Source organism: Oncorhynchus gorbuscha, linkage group LG11 (assembly GCF_021184085.1).
Source record: "Oncorhynchus gorbuscha isolate QuinsamMale2020 ecotype Even-year linkage group LG11, OgorEven_v1.0, whole genome shotgun sequence".
NCBI lineage: Eukaryota > Metazoa > Chordata > Actinopteri > Salmoniformes > Salmonidae > Oncorhynchus > Oncorhynchus gorbuscha.
In genome coordinates, this window is record NC_060183.1 from 83,162,911 (window position 1) to 83,181,993 (window position 19,083).

The 19,083-nt window shown below is 43.2% G+C and overlaps 1 protein-coding gene across 1 annotated transcript in view; it reads right to left on the reverse strand.

Annotated features, from left to right (window-relative positions):
- LOC123989559 (ras-related protein Rab-27B-like) overlaps positions 1–7,392 on the reverse strand; it is an 88,440-nt gene extending 81,048 nt beyond the window's left edge. The window contains exon 1 of the mRNA XM_046290673.1: positions 7,267–7,392. The gene's annotated coding sequence lies outside the window, so the exon portion shown is untranslated. The remainder of the gene's footprint in view (positions 1–7,266) is intronic.
- Positions 7,393–19,083: the final 11,691 nt, after the last annotated feature.

Below are 19,083 nucleotides of genomic sequence, written 5' to 3' on the forward strand. Positions count from 1 at the left end.
AGTACTAACCCTAACCCTTTACTAGTCCTGTATTAGAGTAGTACTAACCCTAACCCTTTACTAGTCCTGTATTAGAGTAGTACTAACCCTTTACTAGTCCTGTATTAGAGTAGTACTAACCCTTTACTAGTCCTGTATTACAGTAGTACTAACCCTAACCCTTTACTAGTCCTGTATTAGAGTAGTACTAACCCTTTACTAATCCTGTATTAGAGTAGTACTAACCCTTTACTAGTCCTGTATTACAGTAGTACTAACCCTAACCCTTTACTAGTCCTGTATTAGAGTAGTACTAACCCTTTACTAATCCTGTATTAGAGTAGTACTAACCCTTTACTAATCCTGTATTAGAGTAGTACTAACCCTTTACTAGTCCTGTATTAGAGTATTACTAACCCTAACCCTTTACTAGTCCTGTATTAGAGTAGTACTAACCCTAACCCTTTACTAATCCTGTATTAGAGTAGTACTAACCCTAACCCTTTACTAGTCCTGTATTAGAGTAGTACTAACCCTAACCCTTTACTAGTCCTGTATTAGAGTAGTACTAACCCTAACCCTTTACTAGTCCTGTATTAGAGTAGTACTAACCCTTTACTAGTCCTGTATTAGCGTAGTACTAACCCTAACCCTTTACTAGTCCTGTATTAGAGTAGTACTAACCCTAACCCTTTACTAGTCCTGTATTAGAGTAGTACTAACCCTTTACTAGTCCTGTATTACAGTAGTACTAACCCTTTACTAGTCCTGTATTAGAGTAGTACTAACCCTTTACTAGTCCTGTATTAGAGTAGTACTAACCCTTTACTAGTCCTCTATTACAGTAGTACTAGCCCTAACCCTTTACTAGTCCTGTATTAGAGTAGTACTAACCCTTTACTAGTCCTGTATTAGAGTAGTACTAACCCTAACCCTTTACTAGTCCTGTATTAGAGTAGTACTAACCCTTTACTAGTCCTGTATTAGAGTAGTACTAACCCTTTACTAGTCCTGTATTAGAGTAGTACTAACCCTAACCCTTTACTAGTCCTGTATTAGAGTAGTACTAACCCTGTACTAGTCCTGTATTAGAGTAGTACTAACCCTAACCCTTTACTAGTCCTGTATTAGAGTAGTACTAACCCTTTACTAGTCCTGTATTAGAGTAGTACTAACCCTTTACTAGTCCTGTATTAGAGTAGTACTAACCCTAACCCTTTACTAGTCCTGTATTAGAGTAGTACTAACCCTTTACTAGTCCTGTATTAGAGTAGTACTAACCCTAACCCTTTACTAGTCCTGTATTAGAGTAGTACTAACCCTTTACTAGTCCTGTATTAGAGTAGTACTAACCCTTTACTAGTCCTGTATTAGAGTAGTACTAACCCTGTACTAGTCGTGTATTAGAGTAGTACTAACCCTTTACTAGTCCTGTATTAGAGTAGTACTAACCCTAACCCTTTACTAGTCCTGTATTACAGTAGTACTAACCCTTTACTAGTCCTGTATTAGAGTAGTACTAACCCTAACCCTTTACTAGTCCTGTATTACAGTAGTACTAACCCTTTACTAGTCCTGTATTAGAGTAGTACTAACCCTAACCCTTTACTAGTCCTGTATTAGAGTAGTACTAACCCTTTACTAGTCCTGTATTAGAGTAGTACTAACCCTTTACTAGTCCTGTATTAGAGTAGTACTAACCCTAACCCTTTACTAGTCCTGTATTACAGTAGTACTAACCCTTTACTAGTCCTGTATTACAGTAGTACTAACCCTTTACTAATCCTGTATTAGAGTAGTACTAACCCTAACCCTTTACTAGTCCTGTATTACAGTAGTACTAACCCTTTACTAGTCCTGTTAGCGTAGTACTAACCCTAACCCTTTACTAGTCCTGTATTAGAGTAGTGCTAACCCTAACCCTTTACTAGTCCTGTATTAGAGTAGTACTAACCCTTTACTAGTCCTGTATTAGAGTAGTGCTAACCCTAACCCTTTACTAGTCCTGTATTACAGTAGTACTAACCCTTTACTAATCCTGTATTAGAGTAGTACTAACCCTTTACTAGTCCTGTATTAGAGTATTACTAACCCTAACCCTTTACTAGTCCTGTATTAGAGTAGTACTAACCCTAACCCTTTACTAGTCCTGTATTAGAGTAGTACTAACCCTTTACTAGTCCTGTATTAGCGTAGTACTAACCCTTTACTAGTCCTGTATTACAGTAGTACTAACCCTAACCCTTTACTAGTCCTGTATTAGAGTAGTACTAACCCTAACCCTTTACTAGTCCTGTATTAGAGTAGTACTAACCCTTTACTAGTCCTGTATTAGAGTAGTACTAACCCTTTACTAATCCTGTATTAGAGTAGTACTAACCCTTTACTAGTCCTGTATTACAGTAGTACTAACCCTTTACTAGTCCTGTATTAGAGTAGTACTAACCCTAACCCTTTACTAGTCCTGTATTAGAGTAGTACTAACCCTGTACTAGTCCTGTATTAGAGTAGTACTAACCCTAACCCTTTACTAGTCCTGTATTAGAGTAGTACTAACCCTTTACTAGTCCTGTATTAGAGTAGTACTAACCCTTTACTAGTCCTGTATTACAGTAGTACTAACCCTAACCCTTTACTAGTCCTGTATTAGAGTAGTACTAACCCTTTACTAGTCCTGTATTAGAGTAGTACTAACCCTTTTCTAGTCCTGTATTAGAGTAGTACTAACCCTAACCCTTTACTAGTCCTGTATTAGAGTAGTACTAACCCTGTACTAGTCCTGTATTAGAGTAGTAACCCTAACCCTTTACTAGTCCTGTATTAGAGTAGTACTAACCCTTTACTAGTCCTGTATTAGAGTAGTACTAACCCTTTACTAGTCCTGTATTACAGTAGTACTAACCCTAACCCTTTACTAGTCCTGTATTAGAGTAGTACTAACCCTTTACTAGTCCTGTATTAGAGTAGTACTAACCCTTTACTAGTCCTGTATTAGAGTAGTACTAACCCTTTACTAGTCCTGTATTAGAGTAGTACTAACCCTTTACTAGTCCTGTATTAGAGTAGTACTAACCCTTTACTAGTCCTGTATTAGAGTAGTACTAACTAGAGGTCGACCGATTGATCGGACTGGTCATATTAATTAGGGCCGATTTCAAGTTTTCATTAACAATCGGACCGCAACCGACCACAAGGCACTACAGAGGGTAGTGCGTACGGGCCCCAGTACATCACCAGCGCTGAGATTCCTGCCATCCAGGACCTCTATACCAGGCGCTACAGAGGGTAGTGCGTACGGGCCCCAGTACATCACCAGCGCTGAGATCCCTGCCATCCAGGACCTCTATACCAGGCGCTACAGAGGGTAGTGCGTACGGGCCCCAGTACATCACCAGCGCTGAGATTCCTGCCATCCAGGACCTCTATACCAGGCGCTACAGAGGGTAGTGCGTACGGGCCCCAGTACATCACCAGCGCTGAGATCCCTGCCATCCAGGACCTCTATACCAGGCGCTACAGAGGGTAGTGCGTAGGGCCCCAGTACATCACCAGCGCTGAGATCCCTGCCATCCAGGACCTCTATACCAGGCGCTACAGAGGGTAGTGCGTACGGGCCCCAGTACATCACCAGCGCTGAGATCCCTGCCATCCAGGACCTCTATACCAGGCGCTACAGAGGGTAGTGCGTACGGGCCCCAGTACATCACCAGCGCTGAGATCCCTGCCATCCAGGACCTCTATACCAGGCGCTACAGAGGGTGCGTACGGGCCCCAGTGCGCTGAGATCCCTGCCATCCAGGACCTCTATCAGGCCAGCCCCAGTACATCACCACTGAGATCCCTGCCATCCAGGACCTCTATACCAGGCATTACAGAGGGTAGTGCGTACGGGCCCCAGTACATCACCAGCGCTGAGATCCCTGCCATCCAGGACCTCTATACCAGGCGCTACAGAGGGTAGTGCGTACGGGCCCCAGTACATCACCAGCGCTGAGATCCCTGCCATCCAGGACCTCCATACCAGGCGTTGTCAGAGACACCTGAGTCATACTGTTCTCTCTGCTACCGCACGGCAAGTGATACCAGAGCACCAAGTCTGCATACGACTGCTGAAGAGTTCATTAAATGGCTATTTTCATGAATCCACTCTTATTTTTGCACTGGCTCTATGTACACAGACTGTACTCTACCCACACACTCATACATACCACACACACATGCATATTGACACGACACCCACGCTGCTGCTACTCTGTTTATTATCTAGTATGGATTGCCTAGTCATTTTTTTTTTTACCCCTACCTACAATACCAGTCAAACGTATGGACACACACTTGCTCATTCAATGAGAGAATACCAAGAGAAAGCCAAGCTGGAATCAAGGAACATTTGTTTCAACACTTTTGTTGGAGGGGGGGGGGGGTTACTACATGATTCCATATGTGTTATTTTTAGGTTTTGATGTCTTCACTATTATTATATGTGTTTTTCTGCAAAGGGACCAGGACGACTGATCCGTGTAAAGGAAAGAATGAATGGGGCCATGTATCGTAAGATTTTGAGTGAAAACCTCCTTCCATCAGCAAGGGCATTGAAGATGAAACGTGGCTGGGTCTTTCAGCATGACAATGATCACAAAACACACCGCCCGGGCAACGAAGGAGTGGCTTCGTAAGAAGCATTTCAAGGTCCTGGAGTGGCCTAGCCAGTCTCCAGATCTAAACCCCATAGAAAATCTTTGGAGGGAGTTGAAAGTCTGTGTTGCCCAGCAACAGCCCCAAAACATCACTGCTCTAGAGGAGATCTGCATGGATGAATGGGCCAAAATGCCATTAACAGTGTGTGAAAACCTTGTGAAGACTTACAGAAAACGTTTGACATCTGTCATTGCCAACAAAGGGTATATAACAACGTATTGAGATAAACTTTTGTTCTTGACCAAATACATATTTTCCACCATAATTTGCAAATAAATTCATTAAAAATTCTACAATGTGATTTTCTGGATTTTTTTTCTCCCATTTTGTCTGTCATAGTTGAAGTGTACCTATGATGAAAATTACAGGCCTCTCTCATCTTTTTAAGTGGGAGAACTTGCACAATTGGTGGCTGACTAAATACTTTTTTGCCCCACTGTATATATTTTTTTTATTCCTCACCTTTGATTTTTTACAAATACAGTACAATACACTGAGCCCCAGGACCAGTTAACCTTAACAAGGGCCCCAGGACCAGTTAACCTTAACAAGGGCCCCAGGACCAGTTAACCTTAACAAGGGCCCCAGGACCAGTTAACCTTAACAAGGGCCCCAGGACCAGTTAACCTTAACAAGGGCCCCAGGACCAGTTAACCTTAACAAGGGCCAGTTAACCCCCCAGGACCAGTTACCAGTTAACCTTAACAAGGGCCCCGGGACCAGTTAACCTCAACAAGGGCCCCGGGACCAGTTAACCTTAACAAGGGCCCCAGGACCAGTTAACCTTTAACAAGGGCCCCAGGACCAGTTAACCTTAACAAGGGCCCCGGGACCAGTTAACCTTAACAAGGGCCCCGGGACCAGTTAACCTTTAACAAGGGCCCCAGGACCAGTTGACCTTAACAAGGGCCCCAGGACCAGTTGACCTTAACAAGGGCCCCAGGACCAGTTGACCTTAACAAGGGCCCCAGGACCAGTTGACCTTAACAAGGGCCCCAGGACCAGTTAACCTTAACAAGGGCCCCGGGACCAGTTGACCTTAACAAGGGCCCCAGGACCAGTTAACCTTAACAAGGGCCCCAGGACCAGTTAACCTTTAACAAGGGCCCCAGGACCAGTTGACCTTAACAAGGGCCCCAGGACCAATGAACCTTTAACAAGGGCCCCAGCACCAGTTGACCTTTAACAAGGGCCCCAGGACCAGTGTAAACAAAATGAAAGTTCAAATGTTCTAGAAAGCATTTTGTGCCCCCTCTCCTGTGAAATAGTGAGCCGCGACATACGTCTAGTTCCTGAAAAGGGTCACAATATGACAAATATTTCCAAGTGGAAAACAACTAAAGTGTACCTATGATAATAGAAGTCAAGGAACCCACCACACTGGTCTGTAGATCTTTTGCTCATATGGTCCGTGAGCTATTGAAAATTAGACATATGGCAGGAAATATTCATGTGAAATCCTTTGGTTGTTCTATGAAGAACGGGGGATCTGTGACCTAACATCAAGAGATTTTAGATGTATGTCTTTGGGTTGGAAGTTATGAAACAATTTGATCTGTGTGTGAATTAATAACTACAGCTGTAATGGGGATAAATATTTGTAGAAAATCAAAGGGGAGGCATTTTGCAAAGGGATAATCAAGGTCAGGGAACAAAGCTCTAACACATGTGGATCAGAAGACATTAAAAATTATAATTATGACAGTTGGAAGATATTTATAACCAGGGAATTTTCAAATGTGAATTCTTATTGGTGTACGAGTGAGTGAGATCATAGGCCTGTTTGTTTTAGCTCATATTTGTACATGAAATCGATAACAAATAAACCATTTACATTTTCAAATGTAATTGTTGTGGGGAAAAACTAAGTTGGTTTAAGATATTATTATTATTATAAGATATCTATTTTTTCTGTAAACAGGTTTGTCTGATTGCACTTTTAAAACGGTCCCTTAGCCGCCAGCACATAATATTCCCCCATTGAAACCAAAGTAAAGTCACTTTTTGAAAACGGAACGATGGAATCGTCACCTGTTTCTAGATATATCACCCTAATCATCCGAGGACCTTCCGTCGAAGAGGCATTGACAAACAAACTCCCAACTATCAAACCAACATCCAAACTGTAAACAAACGTACTGCGGTTTCCTTTGCGTTTTTTAGTACATTATTTTTTTCAATGCATTGTTTTGCAAGGTGCAGTTCTCGATAAAAGATGCAGCCACTTTTCCCCAGGCTTCCATCGGTGGTCACTGGGCAGGGTTGGAACCGTGCGATCAGTCTACGGTGGGGTTAAGGATGAGAAATGGAGCAACATTTGCAAACGAAACAATGTATCAATAATTCACCTATTATGGCAACAGATGTATCGCACAAGTAACCACCTATAATTCCACAATTTGTCATGTATAACACTGCTTTGCAGGAAGGTGTCTGCTGTCTATCCCATGTTTCTCTACCACTGACTCGTTCCATCATCTTCAAATCCTTGCATCGAGAGAATAAAACTACAATACCTCTCATTTCAGCGTCGACGGTTTTTAAAATCACATGTTCACGGACACATTGTAACAAAATACTTCAACGTACCTTTCACAACCTATTTTATGAGCATGTTGCTCCTTCCTTGTGAGGACGGCTGACACTACAAGTACGTCGTGAACACAGTTGCGCTCTACCGTAGAGAAGAGCGGATAGATCGGTCTGGGTCCTAGTGCCGCTTAATCTCTGGAGTTGTCGCTTCCGACTCAACAGGTTACCTGTCCTGCACTGCAACCGCCGTGTGCATGGCCACCCAGAGCCCATATTGACATTTAATTTACATACCGTGGTGATGTGATGACACTCCCTTTTCCCCAAATATTTCACAACAATCAAAGACTATAGACTAATCCACATCAACATGACTCTTGCAGATTTTTTTCTGCGGTTTTAGAAAAATAAAGATTTTTCATGTTTTATTTAACTAGGCAAGTCAGTTAAGAACAAATTCGTATTTACAATGACGGCCTACACCCCCCCGGCCAAACATGGACAACGCTGGGCTAGTTGTGCACAACTCCCAATCACAGCCGGATGTATTCGAACCAGGGACTGTAGTGACACCTCTTGCACTGAGATGCCGTGCCTTTAGACCGCTGAAAGGTTAAATAAATACAATTCTGTCTATAGTTTTACTGTTACTGATGTAGATGACGCTCTATGAGGACTGGCATTCTGCTATGGCACGGTTGGTTTTTCACCAAACATAGTTCTATAATTCTGCATATCACCAAGAGCAGAATCAATGTACATAGTTCTGTAATTCTGCATATCACCAAGAGCAGAATCAATGTCTTAGAACCGAGAGGTATAAATACGTGTGTTGCCATGGAAACTTTAAAAAAAAGGAAGGTTTTGCCCCGTACAATTAGTCTGTAGACCTAAAAGGGAGAATGTTCAAAGCAATATGGGTGCTCTGTGTGTGTGTGTGTGTGTGTGTGTGCTCTGTGTGTGTGTGCTCTGTGTGTGTGTGCTCTGTGTGTGTGTGTGTGTGTGTGCTCTGTGTGTGTGTGTGTTTCTGCTCTGCGTGTGTGTGTGTGTGTGTGTGGTGCTCTAGATTTAGCTAGTGGGAATAGTTCTTAAAGTAACTTTCTCAGAGTGTCGTTGTTTCCTGAGTACAGTCGACAAGAGCAGAGGGTGAAAAGAAGTTCATATTTTAGAGATTTACCACCAGCTGAAATAATATGCTGTACTGTACATACAGACATAAAATAAAGGATGTTTCCATGACAACAAAAACTGGATCGGGTGAAGGCATGTAAATGCAATACATTTACCCTCAGGACAATACATTTACTCTACAGGACAATACATTTACCCTCAGGACAATACATTTACTCTACAGGACAATACATTTACCCTCAGGGCAATACATTTACCCTCAGGACAATACATTTACCCTCAGGACAATACATTTACTCTACAGGACAATACATACAGGACAATACATTTACCCTCAGGACAATACATTTACTCTACAGGACAATACATACAGGACAATACATTTACCCTACAAGACAATACATTCACCCTACAGGACAATACATTTACCCTACAGGACAATACTACAGGACAATACATTTACCCTACAGGACAATACATTTACCCTACAGGACAATACATTTACCCTACAGGACAATTTACCCCCTACAGGACAATACATTTACCCTACAGGACAATACATTTACCCTCAGGACAATACATTTACCCTACAGGACAATACATTTACCCTACAGGACAATACATTTACCCAATACATTTACCCTCAGGACAATACATTTTTTACATTTACCCTACAGGACAATACATACAGGACAATACATTTACCCTCAGGACAATACATTTACCCTACAGGACAATACATTTACCCTCAGGACAATACATTTACCCTACAGGACAATACATTCACCCTCAGGACAATACATTTACCCTACAGGACAATACATACAGGACAATACATTTACCCTCAGGACAATACATTTACCCTACAGGACAATACATTTACCCTCAGGACAATACATTTACCCTACAGGACAATACATTTACCCTACAGGACAATACATTTACCCTACAGGACAATACTACAGGACAATACATTTACCCTACAGGACAATACATACAGGACAATACATTTACCCTCAGGACAATACATTTACCCTAGGACAGGACAATACATTTTACCCTAGGACAATACATTTACCCTACAGGACAATACAGGACAATACTGTTACAGGACAATACAGGACAATACATTTACCCTACAGGACAATACATTTACCCTACAGGACAATACATTTACCCTACAGGACAATACATTTACCCTCAGGACAATACATTTACCCTACAGGACAATACATTTACCCTCAGGACAATACATTTACCCTACAGGACAATACATTCAAACCCTCAGGACAATACATTTACCCTACAGGACAATACATACAGGACAATACATTTACCCTCAGGACAATACATTTACCCTACAGGACAATACATTTACCCTCAGGACAATACATTTACCCTCAGGACAATACATTTACCCTACAGGACAATACATTTACCCTACAGGACAATACATTTACCCTACAGGACAATACATACAGGACAATACATTTACCCTCAGGACAATACATTTACCCTACAGGACAATACATTTACCCTCAGGACAATACATTTACCCTACATTTACCCTACAGGACAATACATTCACCCTACAGGACAATACATTTACCAATACTACAGGACAATACATTTACCCTACAGGACAATACATTTACCCTACAGGACAATACATTTACCCTACAGGACAATACTACAGGACAATACATTTACCCTACAGGACAATACATTTACCCTACAGGACAATACATTTACCCTACAGGACAATACATTTACCCTACAGGACAATACATTTACCCTACAGGACAATACATTTACCCTACAGGACAATACATACAGGACAATACATTTACCCTCAGGACAATACATTTACCCTACAGGACAATACATTTACCCTCAGGACAATACATTTACCCTACAGGACAATACATTCACCCTACAGGACAATACATTTACCCTACAGGACAATACATTTACCCTACAGGACAATACATTTACCCTACAGGACAATACATTTACCCTACAGGACAATACATTTACCCTACAGGACAATACATTTACCCTACAGGACAATACATTTACCCTACAGGACAATACATTTACCCTACAGGACAATACATTTACCCTCAGGACAATACATTTACCCTACAGGACAATACATTTACCCTCAGGACAATACATTTACCCTACAGGACAATACATTTACCCTCAGGACAATACATTTACCCTACAGGACAATACATTTACCCTACAGGACAATACATTTACCCTACAGGACAATACATTTACCCTACAGGACAATACATTTACCCTCAGGACAATACATTTACCCTACAGGACAATACATTTACCCTAGGACAATACATTTACCCTACAGGACAATACATTTACCCTACAGGACAATTTTACCCTCAGGACAATACATTTACCCTACAGGACAATTTACATTTTACCCTCAGGACAATACATTTACCCTACAGGACAATACATTTACCCTCAGGACAATACATTTACCCTACAGGACAATACATTTACCCTACAGGACAATACATTTACCCTACAGGACAATACATTTACCCTACAGGACAATACATTTACCCTACAGGACAATACATTTACCCTACAGGACAATACATTTACCCTCAGGACAATACATTTACCCTCAGGACAATACATTTACCCTACAGGACAATACATTTACCCTACAGGACAATACATTTACCCTACATTTACCCTACAGGACAATACATTTACCCTACAGGACAATACATTTATTACATTTACCCTCAGGACAATACATTTACCCTACAGGACAATACCCTCAGGACAATACATTTACCCTACAGGACAATACATTTACCCTACAGGACAATACTCAATACATTTACCCTACAGGACAATACATTTACCCTACAGGACAATACATTTACCCTACAGGACAATACATTTACCCTACAGGACAATACATTTACCCTACAGGACAATACATTTACCCTCAGGACAATACATTTACCCTACAGGACAATACATTTACCCTACAGGACAATACATTTACCCTCAGGACAATACATTTACCCTCAGGACAATACATTTACCCTACAGGACAATACATTTACCCTCAGGACAATACATTTACCCTACAGGACAATACATTTACCCTCAGGACAATACATTTACCCTACAGGACAATACATTTACCCTCAGGACAATACATTTACCCTCAGGACAATACATTTACCCTCAGGACAATATATTTACCCTCAGGACAATACATTTACCCTACAGGACAATACATTTACCCTACAGGACAATACATACAGGACAATACATTTACCCTCAGGACAATACATTTACCCTCAGGACAATACATTTACCCTCAGGACAATACATTTACCCTACAGGACAATACATTCACCCTCAGGACAATACATTTACCCTACAGGACAATACATTTACCCTCAGGACAATACATTTACCCTACAGGACAATACATTTACCCTCAGGACAATATATTTACCCTACAGGACAATACATTTACCCTCAGGACAATACATTTACCCTCAGGACAATACATTTACCCTACAGGACAATACATTTACCCTTTACCCTAGGACAATACATTTACCCTACAGGACAATACATTTACCCTCAGGACAATATATTTACCCTACAGGACAATACATTTACCCTCAGGACAATACATTTACCCTCAGGACAATACATTTACCCTACAGGACAATACATTTACCCTCAGGACAATACATTTACCCTCAGGACAATACATTTACCCTACAGGACAATACATTTACCCTCAGGACAATACATTTACCCTACAGGACAATACATTTACCCTACAGGACAATACATTTACCCTACAGGACATTACATTTACCCTCAGGACAATACATACCCTACAGGACAATACATTATGCTGTTTATTAATTTACCCTAGGAGAGGACATACGGTATTTACCCTAGTGACTATTAATTATAGGACAATAGGCATGATTTACCCTTACATTTACCCTAGGACAGAGGACTTGCTGGACAATACATTTACCCTGGACAATACATGGGACAATACATTTACCCTCAGTATACCCTGATTAATAAACAATGGTTCAGCACAGAGTAGGAGGAAAACATATCATATTCAATTATAAATAGCTTTACCCTACAGGACAATACATTTACCCTCAGGACAATATTAACATTTATCTTTTACCCTCAGGAAAGAGACAATTTTACCCTACAATTTACCCTCAGGAGGACAATACATTTACCCTCAGCCTTTACCTGTGGACAATATGTGTTTTACCCTTACATGGACAATCTGAGGCTACATTTACAGGACAATACTCTTACATGGACACTGTGTTTACCCTTAATGTACCCTAGGACAATACATTTACCCTCAGCCTTTACCTCAGGACAATACATTTACCCTACAGGACAATACATTTACCCTCAGTTTTACCCTTACATTTACCCTGAGGACAATATTTACCCTAGGACCTCTTTTGGACAATACATTTACCCTACAGGACAATGTTTTATTAATGGACAATACATTTACCCTCAGGACAATACATTTACCCTCAGGCTACATTTACCCTAGGACATTACATTTACCTGTATTAATTATAGGACACTATTACTTAGTGACTATTAATTAATAGGACATCTGAGGCTATGGGACAGCCTCTTGTGGACACTGTGTTTATTAATGTGTGAGGCTATACAGCCTCCTGTGGACACTGTGTTTATTAATGTCTGAGGCTATACAGCCTCCTGTGGACAATGTGTTTATTAATGTCTGAGGCTATACAGCCTCCTGTGGACACTGTGTTTATTAATGAGGCTATACAGCCTCCTGTGGACAATGTGTTTATTAATGTGGTGAGGCTATACAGCCTCCTGTGGACACTGTGTTTATTAATGTCTGAGGCTATACAGCCTCTTGTGGACACTGTGTTTATTAATGTGTGAGGCTATACAGCCTCCTGTGGACACTGTGTTTATTAATGTCTGAGGCTATACAGCCTCTTGTGGACACTGTGTTTATTAATGTGTGAGGCTATACAGCCTCCTGTGGACACTGTGTTTATTAATGTCTGAGGCTATACAGCCTCTTGTGGACACTGTGTTTATTAATGTCTGAGGCTATACAGCCTCCTGTGGACAATGTGTTTATTAATGTCTGAGGCTATACAGCCTCCTGTGGACACTGTGTTTATTAATGTCTGAGGCTATACAGCCTCCTGTGGACACTGTGTTTATTAATGTCTGAGGCTATACAGCCTCCTACACTGTGTTTATTAATGTCTGAGGCTATACAGCCTCTTGTGGACACTGTGTTTATTAATGTCTGAGGCTATACAGCCTCTTGTGGACACTGTGTTTATTAATGTCTAATCTCCTTTTTCTTTCCCCTTCTTCTTTCATCACACGCTCACATAGTAATGTCCGCCTCCCAAATCACACCTTTATTCTCTACGTAGTGCACTACTTTTAACTAGGGCCCATGGGGAATAGGGTGCCAAATTGGGACGCATCCCCTGTGACCTCTAGTTTTCTGGGTGCATGTTTTCAGAGAATACAACAAGTACACTCATCACCATGGCAACGGTATTACATGAAGTTAAAGAATGTGTTGATTTAGCTGCGAGCCAATATGTAATGGCGCACCATGTGATGAACTGCAACAGCACAGTATTTTATGTCGCATTAGGGGTTGCTGCAGTCCTATTGAGGCATTGGGATCGTGTTTAGTCTCGTTGATCAGTCGCAGTGATGCTTTGAATCGTTTTTTGTTGTATCTTTTGAATTGAACGCCTTGGATGGATAGAGGACGTTGAGGTAATCATTTTAAGCTCTTTATAGACTGACATCATTTTGTGCCATTTATGTTCTGAGATGACCTGAGTTTTGTGATCTGTCCATTTTTTGGTAAATTGTTCTGGAAAAACCTAAATCTCTCTTTGAAAAAGGAAGGACATTCTCTGGCATTTGTTATCGTAGAAAAGCCTTGATGTTTTAACAAAGGCAGGACATTCTTCTGCTTCTCTATCAGCAATGAAACATTGATGAAGTCTCTGGAAGATTTTCTATTTGTCAGTGTGTGGTACTGAGGGAAGGGTTAGGATCCTACAGGGAAGGGTTAGGATCCTACAGGGAAGGCTTTAGGATCCTACAGGGAAGGGTCAGGATCCTACAGAGAAGGGTTAGGATCCTACAGGGAAGGCTTTAGGATCCTACAGGGAAGGGTTAGGATCCTACAGGGAAGGGTTAGGATCCTACAGGGAAGGGTTAGGATCCTACAGGGAAGGGTTAGGATCCTACAGGGAAGGGTTAGGATCCTACAGGGAAGGGTTAGGATCCTACAGGGAAGGGTTAGTAGGATCCTACAGGGAAGGGTTAGGATCCTACAGGGAAGGGTTAGGGATCCTACAGGGAAGGGTTAGGATCCTACAGGGAAGGGTTAGGATCCTACAGGGAAGGGTTAGGATCCTACAGGGAAGGGTTAGGATCCTACAGGGAAGGGTTAGGATCCTACAGGGAAGGCAGCCTGCATGGAAGGGTTAGGATCCTACAGGGAAGGGTTAGGGATCCTACAGGGAAGGGTCAGGATCCTACAGGAAGGGTTAGGATCCTACAGGGAAGGGTCAGGATCGTACAGAGAAGGGTTAGGATCCTACAGGGAAGGGTCAGGATCGTACAGAGAAGGGTTAGGATCCTACAGGGAAGGGTCAGGATCGTACAGAGAAGGGTTAGGATCCTACAGGGAAGGGTCAGGATCGTACAGAGAAGGGTTAGGATCCTACAGGGAAGGGTCAGGATCGTACAGAGAAGGGTTAGGATCCTACAGGGAAGGGTTAGGATCCTTAATCCTAGGGAAGGGTTAGGATCCTACAGGGAAGGGTTAGGATCCTACAGGGAAGGGTTAGGAGCCTACAGGGAAGGGTTAGGATCCTACAGGGAAGGGTTAGGATCCTACAGGGAAGGGTTAGGATCCTACAGGGAAGGGTTAGGATCCTACAGGGAAGGCAGCCTGCATGGAAGGGTTAGGATCCTACAGGGAAGGGTTAGGATCCTACAGGGAAGGGTTAGGATCCTACAGGGAAGGGTTAGGATCCTACAGGGAAGGGTTAGGATCCTACAGGGAAGGGAACCTACAGGGAAGGGTTAGGATCCTACAGGGAAGGGTTAGGATCCTACAGGGAAGGGTTAGGAACCTACAGGGAAGGGTTAGGATCCTACAGGGAAGGGTTAGGATCCTACAGGGAAGGGTTAGGAGCCTACAGGGAAGGGTTAGGATCCTACAGGGAAGGGTTAGGATCCTACAGGGAAGGGAACCTACAGGGAAGGGTTAGGATCCTACAGGGAAGGGTTAGTAGGATCCTACAGGGAAGGGTTAGGAGCCTACAGGGAAGGGTTAGTAGGATCCTACAGGGAAGGGTTAGGATCCTACAGGGAAGGGTTAGGGACCTACAGGGAAGGGTTAGGGTCCTACAGGGAAGGGTTAGGGTCCTACAGGGAAAGGTTACTGCCTGGTATGGCAACTGCTCGGCCTCTGACCGCAAGGCACTACAGAGGGTACATCACTGGGGCCAAGCTTCCTTACAATCCAGGACCTCTATACCAGGCGATGTCAGAGGAAGGCCCTAAAAATTGTCAAAGACACCAGCCACCCTAGTCTAAGACTGTTCTCTCTGCTACCACATGGCAAGCGGTACCGGAGTGCCAAGTCTCGGTCCAAGAGGCTTCTTAACAGCTTCGACGCCCAATCCATAAGTCTCCTGAACAGCTAACCAAATGGCTACCCTGACTATTTGCATTGCTCCCCACTCCCCTTTACACTGCTGCTACTCTCTGTTTATTATCTATGCATAGTCACTTTAACTCTACCAACAGTACAAATTACCTCAATTACCTCGACTAACCGGTGCCCCCGCACATTGACTCTGTACTGGTACCCCCTGTATATAGCCTCCACATTAACTCTGTACCGGTACCCCCTGTATATAGCCTCCACATTGACTCAGTACCGGTACCCCCTGTATATAGCCTCCACATTGACTCTGTACCGGTACCCCCTGTATATAGCCTCCACATTGACTCTGTACCGTAACACCCTGTATATAGCCTCCACATTGACTCTGTACCGTAATACCCTGTATATAGCCTCCACATTGACTCTGTACCAGTACCATCTGTATATAGCCTCCACATTGACTCTGTACCGTAATACCCTGTATATAGCCTCCACATTGACTCTGTACTGGTACCCCCTGTATATAGTCTCCACATTGACTCTATACCGGTACCCCCTGTATATAGCCTCCACATTGACTCTGTACTGGTACCCCCTGTATATAGTCTCCACATTGACTCTATACCGGTACCCCATGTATATAGCCTCCACATTGACTCTGTACCATAATACCCTGTATATAGCCTCCACATTGACTCTGTACCAGTACCATCTGTATATAGTCTCCACATTGACTCTATACCGGTACCCCATGTATATAGCCTCCACATTGATTCTGTAGCCCCCTGTATATAGCCTCCACATTGACTCTGTACCGGTACCCCCTGTATATAGCCTCTACATTGACTCTGTATATGCCTCCACATTGACTCTGTATATAGCCTCCACATTGACTCTGTATATAGCCTCCACATTGACTCTGTATATAGCCTTATTGTTACTTTTCTGCTGCTCTTTAATTATTTGTTACTTTTATTTTCTATTTTGTACTTAACACTTTTTTAAAATCTTAAAACTGCATTGTTGGTTCAGGGCTTGTAAGTAAGCATTTCACTGTAAGGTGTATTTGTAAGGTGTATTTGGTGCATGTGACAAATATAATTTGATTAGATATTTTTAGGGGCCTATGATTTTACAGGGAAGAGCTAGGGGCCTACAGGGAAGAAGGGAAGGGGGGCTACAGGGAAGAGCTAGGGGCCTACAGGGAAGGGGGGCTACAGGGAAGGGGGGCTACAGGGAAGAGCTAGGGGCCTACAGGGAAGGGGGGCTACAGGGAAGAGCTAGGGGCCTACAGGGAAGAGGGGGCTAGGGGAAGAGCTAGGGCATACAGGGAAGGGGGAGCTACAGGGAAGGGGGGCTACAGGGAAGAGCTAGGGGCCTACGGGGAAGGGGGCTACAGGGAAGGGGGGCTACATGGAGGGGTTAGGGGCGTAGGGAAGCTACAGGGAAGGGGGGCATACATGGAGAAGGGAAGGGGAGGCTACAGGGAAGGGGGCTAGCTAGAAATATGGGCCATTTAGCAGGGCGACTTACAGTCATGGGGGTGGTCCCGGGAATCGAACCCACTACCCTGGGAAGCCATGCTCTACCAACTGGCTACAGGGAAGGGGGGCTACAGGGAAGGAAGGGCTACAGGGGGGGGCTAATGGAGGGGTTAGGGGCCTACAGGGAAGGGGGGGGAAGGGGTACATGGGAGGGGTTAGGGGCCTACAGGGAAGGGGGGCTACAGGGAAGGGAAGGCTAGGGAAGGGGGGCTACAGGGAAGGGGGGCTACATGGAGGGGTTAGGGGCCTACAGGGAAGGGGGACTACAGGGAAGGGGGGCTACAGGGAAGGGGGGCTACATGGAGGGGGGCTTGGAGGGGTTAGGGGCCTACAGGGAAGTATCATGCTGAGAGGCCTAAAGGGAAGAAGCATCATGCTTGGGTGAATGCCTTGCACTGACAATGCTTAAAGCTCTAAACATCTGAACTGCGATTGGCTGATTTATTTATACGAACTTATAATTGTATTGGGACAATTGACCATTTTGAGAAACATCACAATTATTATATTTTAATTTATTTATAATATACACTGCTCAACAAAATAAAGGGAACACTTAAACAACACAATGTAACTCCAAGTCAATCACACTTCTGTGAAATCAAACTGTCCACTTAGGAAGCAACACTGATTGACAATACATTTCACATGCTGTCGTGTAAATGGAATAGACAACAGGTGGAAATTATAGGCAATTAGCAAGACACCCCAATAAAGGATAGGTTCTGCAGGTGGTGACCACAGACCACTTCTCAGTTCCTATGCTTCCTGGCTGATGTTTTGGTCACTTTTGAATGCTGGCGGTGCTTTCACTCTAGTGGTAGCATGAGACGGAGTCTACAACCCACACAAGTGGCTCAGGTAGTGCAGCTCATCCAGGATGGCACATCAATGCGAGCTGTGGCAAGAAGGTTTGCTGTGTCTGTCAGCGTAATGTCCAGCGCATGGAGGCGCTACCAGGAGACAGGCCAGTACATCAGGAGACGTGGAGGAGGCCGTAGGAGGGCAACAATCCAGCAGCAGGACCGCTACCTCCGCCTTTGCGCAAGGAGGAGCAGGAGGAGCACTGCCAGAGCCCTGCAAAATGACCTCCAGCAGGTCACAAATGTGCATGTGTCTGCTCAAACGGTCAGAAACAGACTCCATGAGGGTGGTATGAGGGCCCGACGTCCACAGGTGGGGGTTGACTTGTTTTAAGGACATTACATCAAAGTTGGATCAGCCTGTAGTGTGGTTTTCCACTTTCATTTTGCATGTGACTCCAAATCCAGACCTCCATGGGTTGACAAATTTGATTTCCATTGATCATTTTTGCGTGATTTTGTTGTCAGCACATTCAACTATGTAACGAAAAAAAGTATTTAATAATAATATTTCATTCATTTAGATATAGGATGTGTTATTTTAGTGTTCCCTTTATTTTTTTGA